Genomic DNA, 12,685 nt, shown 5'->3' on the forward strand with positions numbered 1-12,685 from the left:
TGTTGCTGATGAAGCCATGTACAGTCTGACAGTGCTGAGAACCCACGTGCTGGGACAACACCGTGTGCTGAGTCAGCTGTGCCTTTATGGGCCTGGCACTAGACTAGGAGCAGGCAGAGAGGCCAGGCCTGGAGGGCACACCACCCCCCCAGAATGAGGTGCAGACAAGGGCACGGCAATTGTGCCTGAGCTCATTTCAACCATTGTCTGCAGCCTTACATGGTCATGACATGTATGGCAATCAAGCCTTCGCCCCCTCATTCTTCTGGCATCCGTTAGAACAACACTTGCCAGCCCCAGTCGGGATGTGTCTTTCAGCCTGGCTGTAACTTTCCACTGTTGTGGGGGTGTTGTAAGGGTTTACCAGACGGAATTTGACAAAGATTCCGTATCAGAAACTGTGAGAAATTCTTCTAAAGAGGAAACTGGATTCGGCGTCCACTAAAACACAAGCATTAGACAGGAAGCAATCTGAGAGATGACCCAGTGCACCCAAGCCTGAAAGGCTGAATTTGGTCCCTGGAATGCACACAGTGGGAAGAGAGAACCACTCCCCAAAGTTGTTCTTTGGTGAGTGTGTGAATGCGTATGCACACGAGCCAGCTTGAACATGTACACGTTCACACAACATAAGTAAATGTAAGAAATGAGGAAAGTGGAATTTTCAGGTAAGCACAGCCCTCATTGCTCATGGAAGAAGCTTCATTTGCAGCAGATGGGGCCACTACAGAGATCCACTCTGATGAGAAGGTGGAGTAAGTGTGCAGAGGCGCGCCCAGCTCCAACTGGGACATCTACAACACAATCCCTGCGCTAAACCTCCAGAACATCTCAGAGGAGGGCCTAGCAAGACTGTAAGACAGCGTCTTCTGGTCGAAGCAGGGAAACTGCACCCATGAACTCTCAGTAAACGCGGTTGCTCACAGAAGACCACAACCGGTCCGACATACCAAGGTGGATGGGGAAATTTTCACAAGGCCCCACTCTTAAAGAGCTACAGGCAGCCAGTGGTTGCTGAGGGAGGAGAGAATCAGCTTTTTCAAGGGATGAGACTCTGATAGGGTTCAGACCCCAACACCGTAGAAAGGGACATGGCGGCAAACAAGCCCTTGGGAGCCAAAAACAGGAGGGTGAGAAATTCAAGAACAGGGGTCGAGAATGTAGCTTAGTTTTTGGTAGATTACTTTCCAGCACCGTAGGAGCCAGGCAAGGTGGTGCAAACCTGTATCCAAATACTCGAGAAGACAGACGATTAGAAATTCAAGGTCAGTCTCAGCTACGTAGTGAGTTCCAGGCCCTGCCTGGGGTGTATTGAACTCTGTCTCAAAACAATAACAAAGTTCAAGACTACCCCGAACTGTATAGCAAGTACACGAGACCCTGTCTCAAAACAAGCATTTATTTGCTCTTAGACTATTAAGTCTAATATAAACTCTGTAGAAGAGGTGTTTCTTCTTCTTCTTCTTCTTCTTCTTCTTCTTCTTCTTCTTCTTCTTCATCATCATCATCATCATCATCATCATCATTATAGACAGGGTCTCAATCCAAGAAATGGGTACCTAATTTTCTGTGTCTTAGGAGATAACTTTAAATTCCTCATCTTCTTGCCTCCACCTCCTAAGTTAGCATGACCAGTTTAGGCTGTGCTGGGAATTGAACCCAGGCCTTGTGCATGCTAAGCAGGTATCCTACAAACTGAGTTCAACCCCTTCCTCTGTGGGAGATATTTTAAGGAAGATGTACAGATTTAGTTCCTGCCTTAGGGTGCCAAGTCCTTACAGATAGACTTAGGTTTATCTTAGCTCTTTCTGAGTTTCTGGGCCAGTAGCAAAGACTGGAACATCCCACACTTCCTCTGTGAAATGCCAGCAGCAGAAGCTTTGCAGGATGGTTGTGAGAGTGGAGGTGGTGACCTCAAAACGTTCCGAGTACCGCGCCTACCATGATGCATGAGCTCCTTGGCTGGGTTCTTCCCAAAGCATTGGTGGTGGCAGAGGTCAGGAGCACCAGTCGGACAGCTTCCATTAGGGAAAACATACCGGTGGACTTGCCCTAGGTAGCCAGAAGCTGGGGTGGCCTGGTGGCTCAGCAGGTAAAGATGCTTGCTGCCACTCTTGATGACCTGAGTTCAATCTCCAGAAGCCACATGGGAGAGGGCAAAAATCTACTCCCAAAGAACAGCCTCCAAGTTTTGCATGTGTCCACCAACACACACAAAGGAATAAATGAATACATAGAATTAAAAAATTTAAAAAACAAAATCTCACAATACCCAAAAGCCTGCACCAAAAGACAGATCTGGCAGGTTGGTGTCAGAATCGTGTTGTCATCCCACGGGGCACATTACACGAGCTGGGTTAACTTTCCCTGCATTTTCTTTGAGCCTGGCCACACAGTCTCATTTTCCTTGATCTATGTATGTATAGAGACTACGAGTAATTTTTATGGTGTGACCCATGCAACTTTTCACGCATCCAGAAAAGCCTCATTACTTGTTCCTCTTCTTCACAGATTTAACTGGCCAGCCTGCGGTTTTTACCTGGCAGTCCTCAGGGAAGCTGCCACAGAGACCCAAGAACCACACCTGCCTTGGGTGTGCCTGGAATGCAGCTTACACCATGGCCCTTGGGGCTCGGCACATGCTGCACTCCTAGCAGACATCTTCCACTGACATCTTCCTTGTATTTTTGGCTCCCTGGCTTTTTCCCCACTGCTTTCCTCATCCCCGACAGCTTTTCTAACTACATGCAGGGACTAGCTGCAGGAAAGGACCAGACAGCTGGCAAGGCAGGGGGGCAACTGGTTTAAAAATATACAATAGTCAGCTGGCCACACGTGCCTCACACAAAGCCCCCTGGGAAATGCTGGCTATCTTTCGAGTCAACCCCTCCCCTCCCTCTACCCCTCTGTTGAAGGGCTCTTCTTTCTGCCCTGTGTTCATGAGAGCGAAAAGGGGAAAGCGAAGAACTGTTGACTTAGGGAATGAGAATTTCAGAAAGAGGCCTTGGGTTCTGTGATTCTCATGGTGATCTTAGGCAAACACAGACAGAATCATAACTGTCACATGAAAGGGACATATGCTGAAGATTTGGTTTATAACTCAGTAACGAAGACCCCAGTGAGGTACTATGAGACCTCAAAGAAGTAAATGGAGAGAAGCCCAAATTCACATAAAGCAACGTTGAAATGGGTAGCCCATTGACCTGAATAGAAATTGAATTGGGTCAGAATTCTATTGTTGAAGTTACAATCTCTTCAGAAATGGCTGTATTTGAAGCTAGAATCTTAAAGAAGTAATCGTGTTCAAATGAGGTCAGTACAGTAAGGCCTAACCCAGCGTAAGGGAGGAGATTAGGCTGAACATAACAGGAAGATCCTGGGAAGATACAGGGAGAAGACAGCCACACAGGCCAAGGAGCCAGGCCTCAGAAGCCAGCCCTGGTCTCAGATGTTGAGCCTCTCAAGCCGGGCTCATCCCTGGGGCCTTGCACAGGCTTGTACTCTGTCACTGAGCCACACCCAGCCTCCTGAATTTCTGGAGTTTGCTTTGTTTTAAGATTTATTTCATTTGCGCCTGTCTGTCTGTTTCTCTCTCTCCCTCCCCTCTCTTCTCTCTCTTATTCTCTCTCTCTCACTCTGTGTGTGTGTGTGTGTGTGTGTGTGAGTGTGTGCAAGTGCCCACTGCAGCCAGAAGTGTGAGGAGTGGGGGGGGGGGGTCAAATCCCTTGGAGCTGGAGTTATAGATGTTTTTAAAACCCCTGATCTGGATCTGCACTCTGACCCCTCTGAAGGAGCAGTAAGTACTCCCAAGGGCTGAACAATCGAGCTGTGTTTTATTTTTGAGACGGTCTCATGCAGCTCAGGCTGGCCTCAGACTCTCTATGTAGTTGAGAATGGCCTGGAATTCCTGCTCTTTCTGTCTTCAGGAAAGACAGAAACATGGATCTGGGGTTTAACTATCAACGTGATATAGCCTAACGTTGTCTGAGAGCAAAGCCAGGATGGAGGAACTATCTTTATCAGTTTGTCTGTGAGGGATTATCTTGATTGTTAATTGATGTAGGAGAGCCCAGCTCATCGTGAGCAGTACTATCTCCCGGATGGGTGCTCTTGGCTGTGTGAGAAAGCTAGCTAGTTGAACGCGAGCCTGAGAGTCAGCTAGGAGCATCCCTCCATGGTTTCTACTCCACGTTCCTGTCCAGCACTCCTGCTCTGACTTGCCTCAGATTGTGACCTGCAATGGGAGATGAAAACCCTTTCCTCTCTTAAGCTGCTTTTGTGCTTTTGGTCAGACTTTTTTTTTTTTAATCACAGCAACAGAGTGGAACTAGGACACAGGCACGCACCACCATGCCTGTCTCCTCATTTCTGTTGTTTAAGCAATGTAGTCTGGGTAGTCTGTGATGAAAGCCCAGGCTGACCAACACAGAGGCATGCTTGTGATGAGAATCATCCGTGTGTCCGTGAGCTGTCTGCAGCGTACAGAGCTGGTGATGAGAATCATCTGTGTGTCCATGAACTGTCTGCAGCGTACAGTGCTCATGATTATCCGTGTGCCCATGAGCTGTCTGCAGCATACAGTGCTCGTGATGAGAATCATCTGTGTGTCTGTGAGCTGTCTGCAGCTTACAGAGCTGTAGAATGTCTCCCCAAAAATCAGATACCCCAGTCAGCTTAATGACTTAGTCTCTCCCTCCCTGTTTGTCTCCCTCCCTCTCTTCCTCTTCTTTCTTTCTTCATGCTGAGAACTGAACCCTGTTGCAGGGGAAGCTCAGCCCCAAAATAACCACACAGAAATTGTATTAATTAAAACACTGCTTGACCTATTAGCTCTTACATCTTATTGGATAACTCTTACACCTTGATTTAACCCATTTCTATTAATCTATGTGGCAGTGGCTTACCAGAAAAGACTCGGCATGTCTGATTCTGGCGGCTCCATGGTGTCTCTCTCTGACTCTGCTTTCTTCCTCCTAGAATTCAGTTCTGTCTTCTCCACCTACCTAAGTTCTGCCCTATCCAAAGGCCAAGGCAGTTTCTTTATTCATTAGCCAATGAAAGCAACACATAGACAGAAGGACCTCCTATACCAGAACCCAGAGCCTCACATATGCCTGGCAATCTATCATGAAACTAAACTATCAGCCCAATACAAGTTAATTTCTAACTAGAATTAGTAAATGGCCAAATTCAGGTACACTACCTGGTTTTATAAATAAAGTTTTATTGGAACACAGCCACCCTCAGTCTTTCACACATTGCTCATGGCCATTTTCACACCACTACAAAGATAAATACTTATCATCCACAAAATCTCAAATATTTATTGTGTGTGTGTGTGTGTGTGTGTGTGTGCACTCACACAGTTGGAGACTGGAGGTTGACATCTCCTCTCTTCCTCAGTCACTATCCACCTTAGTTTTTTGTTTTTGTTTTTTTGTTTTTTTGAGTCATGGTCTCTGACTAAACATGGAGCTCACTGACAAATGAATTTCTCTGTCTTGGACCATCCTGTCTTCCCCAAGTCTGGGATTATATGCATCTGCTATAGCTGTCTTTTTATATGGGGGCTCAGTAAAAAACTCAGGTCCTGCCAGACAGTGTTGACACACGCCTTTAATCCCAGTACTCAGTGGCAGAGGCAGGGGATCTTTGTGAGTTTGAGGTCAGCCTGGTCTACAGAGAAGATTCCAGGACAGCCAGGGTTACACAGAGAAATCCTATCTGAAAAAACAACGACAAAAAAAAAAAAAAAAAATTCAGATCCTCATACCAACACTCACCAAATAAGCCATCTCTCCAGCCCTACAATCTGGCCTTTTATAGAAAAGCGTAGACGGTCCTATAAGACTGTACAGTGTTTTCTGTTGAAGCACAAATGTTTCCCTACCATTGTGATGTGGTCAAGGTCATTCAGCCTAAGGATTCTATCGTGAGATTATAGGAGTTAGTACATTTTCAAAATAAAACTTTTTTGAGGGCTGGCCATACAGTCTCCAATGTCCACTTGTGTCAAATAGCAACTGCCTCATTAAAAGGAACATTTTAATTACCCATAAAATAAAATATTCTAAAGCATGTGGAAGGCTGCCCACATTGTCCTCTCTTTTATTTCTCTGAGTTATAGTGAAAAAAAAAACACACTTGACCTCTGACCAGATAGTTCATGGTCCAGATTGTGCAATCACTGCTTGGCCCAACCTGGGGTGCCAGCTACTGCCTGGGTCCAGGGAGACTGACAGCTTGGATTCCGAGTCTTGGTCTTATGCCCAGAGCCCAGACCCATACCCTCTAGGGGAAGGAGGGTGTCTGGGAGTGGAACTGGCTAAGGCCACAGTCAGCCCAGGTATGTGCCTCACCCCACTCCAGTTATGATGGGCCCCTTCTTGCTTTAAGTCACATGTTTATATATAATGACATGTTCCATGTAGAAATTTGCTGAAATGTGCAAATTATAGAATCCGTGTCCATTGACAGAGCTACAAGGACTTGTGGCTCCATGGGGGACATTAAAGGATTATCTAATCTATGGCTCCCAGAGAATCATAACCCAACATACCTCCCCAAACCAAATGGAGGCCAACACATGGCAGGAACCCAGATTTATTGAAAGGATGACTAAATAAAAATCTCTACAATTATGTCCTGAGATAATCAAATCTGTATTTTAAAATATTGGAAACCATTGCAGTAAATCTTCTTTTACGTGCATTTCCCTGAAATTCCTGGCATTACCCCTCCTGTAAGGTTCGCGTTGCTAAGAACAACTACTGCAGAAACAAGGGATGTTTGCTTTTACGAATTAGTTCTCATCATATTTTACTGCCCACGATGTAAGAGGAATGAAGTCTTACTGTTCAGCTCACCCCATGGTGCACACAGTTCTGTGATCCTTACACGGTGACCGAGGAGCTGGGCATGGTGGTGCACCCTTTATAATCTCAGTGCTTGGGTGGTAGAGGCAGGAAAACCAGAAGTTCAGGGCCAGCCTACATCACATATTGACTCTGAGACAAGCCTAAGCTACATGAGACCCTACCTCGAATAAATAAATTGCATTTTTAAACTGAGACTAATTTTAACCTTTCGTGGCTTCCAGCATCCAAAATGAAAGGCCCATCACTTTTCTATGAAAATATCGCCCATGTCTTCTGGTCTACAAAGACATTCTAAGACCCTTCAAACTGTTCGTCCAATCTGTCTTCTTGTGGACAGGCATATGAATCAGTGGTGTAGACCGCTTAGTGTGTTCAAGGCCCTGGGTTTGATTCCCAGAGTTATCAAAAACAAAATCTATCTTCTCTCTCTCTTTTATAGGATTTTATTTATTTATTAAATATACAGTGTTCTGCCTACATGTGTGCCTGCACAACAGAAGAGGGCACTGGGTCTCATTACAGATGGTTGTGAGCCACCATGTGGGCACCGGGAATTGAACTCAGGACCTCTGGAAGACCAGCCAGTGCTTTTAACCTCTGAGCCATCTCTCCAGCCCTCTATCTTCTCTTTTTAAGAAGCAAATACTCAAAATGATACTGAGAAAAATGGAAGAATAAAATTTACTTCTTCGCTGATAAGTAACTTGAAGGTAGGGAGTCTACTTAGCATGCATGTGGCCTTAGGTTCAGTCTCTAGCAGCAGGTGTAGTGCACACACACACACACACACACACACACACACACACACATACACAAAGATGGAAGAGCATGGGGGTAGTGGATGGGACATGGAAGGGGCGGTAGTGATTTAAGCAAACTGAGACTATATGAAAAGGCTTATGGAAATCCACTACTTTATGTGCTAATTAAAAAAAAAAAACTAAAGGAGTTTGAATAGAAGTATCCTAAATGGAGGAACAATGCTTCTCTCAGAAGACAGGCATTTTTAAACTGAGACTAATTTTAACCAGGTAGGCTCCAGAGACCCCAAAACAAAACAAGTTATTGTCATTGCTCTTGATTTTTGTTTGCTTGTTTTTTGTTTTTGTTTTTGAGACAGGGTCTCACTATATAGCTCTGGTTGTCCTGGAACTCGCTATGTAGATCAGGCTGAACTCAAACACACAGAGATCTGTCTGTCTCTGCCTCTGGAATGCTGGGATAAAAGGCATGCACCACTATACCCTGTTATTGTCATGGCTTTCGATTGGCCACCGTAACCAGTGAGGTCTTATGCTGAAGGCATCACACACATTAATTGCAGAACAATGAGAAATCAAACCAGAACTGACTTGGAAACTTCCTCCCTGCTGGCATTCATAGTGCCAGGAAGTGCTAGGCAGGCTGATGGGAGACTGGTAAACCCTGCATGCCACGCTACTGACCTGCTAGGTAACGTGTGTCTTCACAACCAAGCACTTCTGACTGTGTCTGAGCCGTTCTGAGGAAGGAGTTCAAGTCTAGCACTGTAAACTTGATCAAAAACCTGTGGCTGTGGAGATCGGAGACCCTAGGAGAGAACTTACCTCTGTGGCTTTGCTAAATGGACATGCTATCTAACTGTCTCCTAAATATGTCTACACCCATGCACCTGGGCTGTTCTTAAACTTGAGCAGAGAACCTGTGAACAGATGTTAATGCACAGACCCATGACTATTCAAAAGTCTTGGCAATGAATGACTGCTGACTGCTCAACCCTAATGGGACAGCTGAATCACCACCCCAAAGGCTCAGAGAACATTTCCTAAGTGGGTAGGAAGAATGTAGACCCTGTAGGATGGGGAGGGGTGATGTGAAGCTAACCTGGCCGTGAAGGGCTCTTGCACTCGTGAACTCAACAGCAACTATGGTTGCCTACAAGAAATCAAGTCAGTCTACATTCCAGGCTGGGGAGGGGAGGGGTCATGAGGATCTGTTGGCAGTTGATGGCATTGGGAGAGGAGAACTTATTTTTCTTCGGGAGAGGGGAAAGGGGATGACCACTGCCAAGCTCTGGTGGATGGCCCCATGTCTATGAACACACAGGCAACACTAACTAGACTTGGCGGGTTATTAAAAGAAGGCAGAGGAGGAGGAAGAAAAGAAGATAAGAAGTCTGAAGGGAGACGTGTTGGAGGCGTTTGAAGGTATGTGGGTGGATATGATACATCATACACAAGGATGAAATGGTCAAAGAGTAAATTTAAAAGTTCTTGTAGGTGGATCCCAAAGTTCGAGGTCAGCCTGGTCCACAGAGCTGGTTCCAGGACAGCTAGTGCTGCACAAAGAAACCCTGTCTCCAAAACAAAACAATAAAAAAACTTACTTTGGAGTTGGGGATTTATCTCAGTGGTAGAGAGCTTGCCTAGCAAGTGCAAGACCCTGGATTTAGGGCTGGAGAGATGGCTCAGCAGTTGCCAATACTTGTTCTTGCAGAGGACCCAGGTTCAGTTCCCAGTACCCACACAGTGGCTCACAACTATCTGTAACTCCAGTCTCAGATGACCTGATGTATTCTTCTGACCGCCATGAAAACTGCACACATGTGTACACTCACGTGTAGGCAAAATACTTATACACGTAAATTATGCAAATCTAAAATGGAAATGATTTAAACTTTATTTCAATTATTTTATTTTTGTTTGTGTGCTAGCATGTGTGAGTGAGCATGTGTGTGTGAGCAGGCGTGAGTGAACAGATGTGTGTGAGCATGTGCGTGTGAGCAGGTGTGAGCATTACCATGTGTGAAGATCAAAGGGTGACTTGCAAGAGTCGGTTCTCCCTTTCTACTCTGTGAGCCCCAGGGACTGAAATCAGGAGGTCATGCTTGCCAGCAAGCACCTTCACCTCCTCAACCATATTGCTGATTTGTTTTTTACTCTGTAAAAATAAAGTAGTGTCTGTCAGGCAGTGGTGGCGCACACCCTTAATCTCAGCACTCGGGGGGCAGAGGCAGGGGGATCTCTGAGTTTGAGGCCAGCCTGGTCTACAGAGCTAATTTCAGAAAAGTCAGAACTATATAATGAGACCCTGTTTCAAACAAAGAAACAAAAATTTTTAAAATAATGAAGCACCATTTTTAAAGTAATACATATATATTATGTGACTCTATTTATCCTGCTTATAGCCTAAAACTTCCATTAATGTCAATAGAAAATATATCTTCTTCCTCTCTCTCTCTCTCTCTCTCTCTCTCTCTCTCTCTCTCTCTCTTTATCAAGACAGGGTTTCCTTGTGTAGTCCTGGCTTTCCTAGACCAGGCTAACCTCAAACTCAGAGATTTAGCATTCTATGCCTCCTGAGTGCTGGGATTAAAGATATGAGCCACCCTCATCCCCTGCGTCCCCACCCCCCAGTTATTAAAATGTATTTCCTTATAAAATTTATGTTTTAAAGTTAAAGCATAATTGCTTCATTTCTTCCATTCCATTTCCTCCTTTCATCTCCTCCTAAACTCCTCTCTCCTCCTCCCTTTCTAAAAATTCTTTGATGAAACATCCACCTACTTTTTTTTTGAGAAGGGGTATGGTAATCTGAATGTTATTGCCCCCATAAACTCATAGGGAGTGGCATTATTAGGAGGCGTGACCTTGTTGAAGGAACTGTGTCATTGTAGGGGTGGGCTTTTAGGTCTCCTACGCTCAAGATACCCCAGTGTCTCAGTTCACTTCCTGTTGCCTGCAGATCAAGATGTAGAACTCTTAGCTACCCTTCCAACACCATGGCAGCCTGCGTGTCATGTCCCACTATGATGATAATGGACTAAACCTCTGAACTGTGAACCACCCTTTTAAATGTTTTCCTTTCTAAGAGTCGCTATGGTCAGGGTGTCTCTTCATAGCAATAGAAATCCTAAAACACAGGGTTTCTCTGTGTAGCCCTGGCTGTCCTAGAACTCACTCTGTAAACCAGGCTAGCCTCAGACTCAGAGATCCACCTGTCTCTGTCTCCTGAGTGCTGGGGAAAAAAGCAAATGCCACCACACCCCGCTGCTTGCATCTTATTTACGCCTTTACCTGACTCTCACCCAGAACCTGAACCTCTTTCTTCATATTGCTCATTGCTCTTCATTCCCAGCAATCTCGTCTCCCATTCAGGCCTCCCTCACGTTGCTCTGATTTCTCTCTGATGTTTCCCAACCACCCACAGAGGGTCGATGTATTAGGCCTCAATACAAACCTGGTGATTCTTATTTATTACTTAGTCATGTATTACTTAGTCAGCTATTTTTCTGAGTTCTGAGAAATGAAACATTTGATTTGACAATGAAAAACAAAAAGAATTTATACTAAAGGACCAATGTGTCAAGATATTTAAATTATCTTGTGTTTCTTTTAAGTTTTTTTTTTTTTTTTTTTTTTTCCCCTGCCACTGAGATGTGTCCTAGCCTCCTCACCATTTACTGGACAAGGTCTCACGTAGCCCAGGCTATCCTTGTATCCTTGAACTCACCATGGAGAATCCACCTCCTAAGTACTAGGATTACAGGTGTGCATCACTCTGCTCCTTTTGCTCTGATAAACACCACGACCAGAAACATCTTTGGGGAGGAAAACATTTATTTGATTGACATATTACAGGATGTGGTAGTTTGAATGTCTTGGTCCCCACAAGCTCATAGGAAGTGGCACTATCAGGAGATGTGGCTTTGTTGGAGTAGGTATGGCCTTGTTGGAGGAAGTGTGCCACTGTGGGGGTGGGCTTTGAGGTCTCGTATATGCTCAAGCCATGCCCAGTGTCTCAGTTAACTTCCTGTTGCCTTTGGATTGGGATGTAGAACCCTCAACTCCTTCTGCAGCACCGTTTGCCTGAACACTGCCGTACTCCAGCCTCCATGCCCCACCATGATAATAATGACCTGAACCTCTGAAACTGTAAGCCACCACATCAATTAAATGCTTTCCTTTACAACAGTTGCCATGGTCATCATGGTGCCTCTTCACAGCAATAGAAACCCTAACTAAGACCCTGGGCCTGAACTCAAAGCAAGAACTGGGAGGCAAAAACTGAAGCAGAAGCCATGGAGAAATGCTGCTTACTGGCTTGCTCCTTGTGACTTGCTCAGCCTGCTTTCATAAACAACCCCAGAACCACCTGCCCAGGGTTAGAACATTCCACAGTGTGCTGGGGCCTCACCCATTAATCATTAATCAAGCAAATGCCCTATAGTGACGCCCACAGGCCAGTCTGATGGAGGTAATTGCTCTACTGAGGTTTCCTCTTCCTGGGTGACTCTAGTTGTATCACGTTGACAAACACATAACCAGTTTGATTCCCTGTCAACATGGTACCGGGATCAAACCCAAGGCTTCCTGTGGCTAAGCAAGCACTCCATCAAATGAATCTCTCATTCGTTTTTTAAGTTGGGCTACTTGTCGTTGGCTATTTGTATTAATTTCTCTCTGTCGTCCAGCTTTATTAAGACATAATTGGGGCTGGGATTATGGCTCACTGGGTAAGAGACCTTGCTACAAAGGCATGAGGACCCAAGTTCAGATCCCCAATACTCATAAAAAGTCAGGGATGGCTGTGATAACCTCAGTTCTGGGGGTGGAGCAGGGGACAGCAGAGACAGGAGGATCCATGGCACTTGCTGTCAGTCAGCCTAGCCGAAAAATGGGGAACTCCAAGGTCAGTGAGAGACCCTGTCTCCAGGGAACAAGGTGAGACACAATAGAGCAGGCTACCCCTTACCCTTCTCTGGCCTACACATGTACCTATTCACTGTCATATACAAATACATATACATATATCACACATCATAGTAA

The sequence above is a fragment of the Arvicola amphibius genome, chromosome 3 (assembly GCF_903992535.2).
Source record: "Arvicola amphibius chromosome 3, mArvAmp1.2, whole genome shotgun sequence".
In the NCBI taxonomy this organism is placed as follows: Eukaryota; Metazoa; Chordata; class Mammalia; order Rodentia; family Cricetidae; genus Arvicola; species Arvicola amphibius.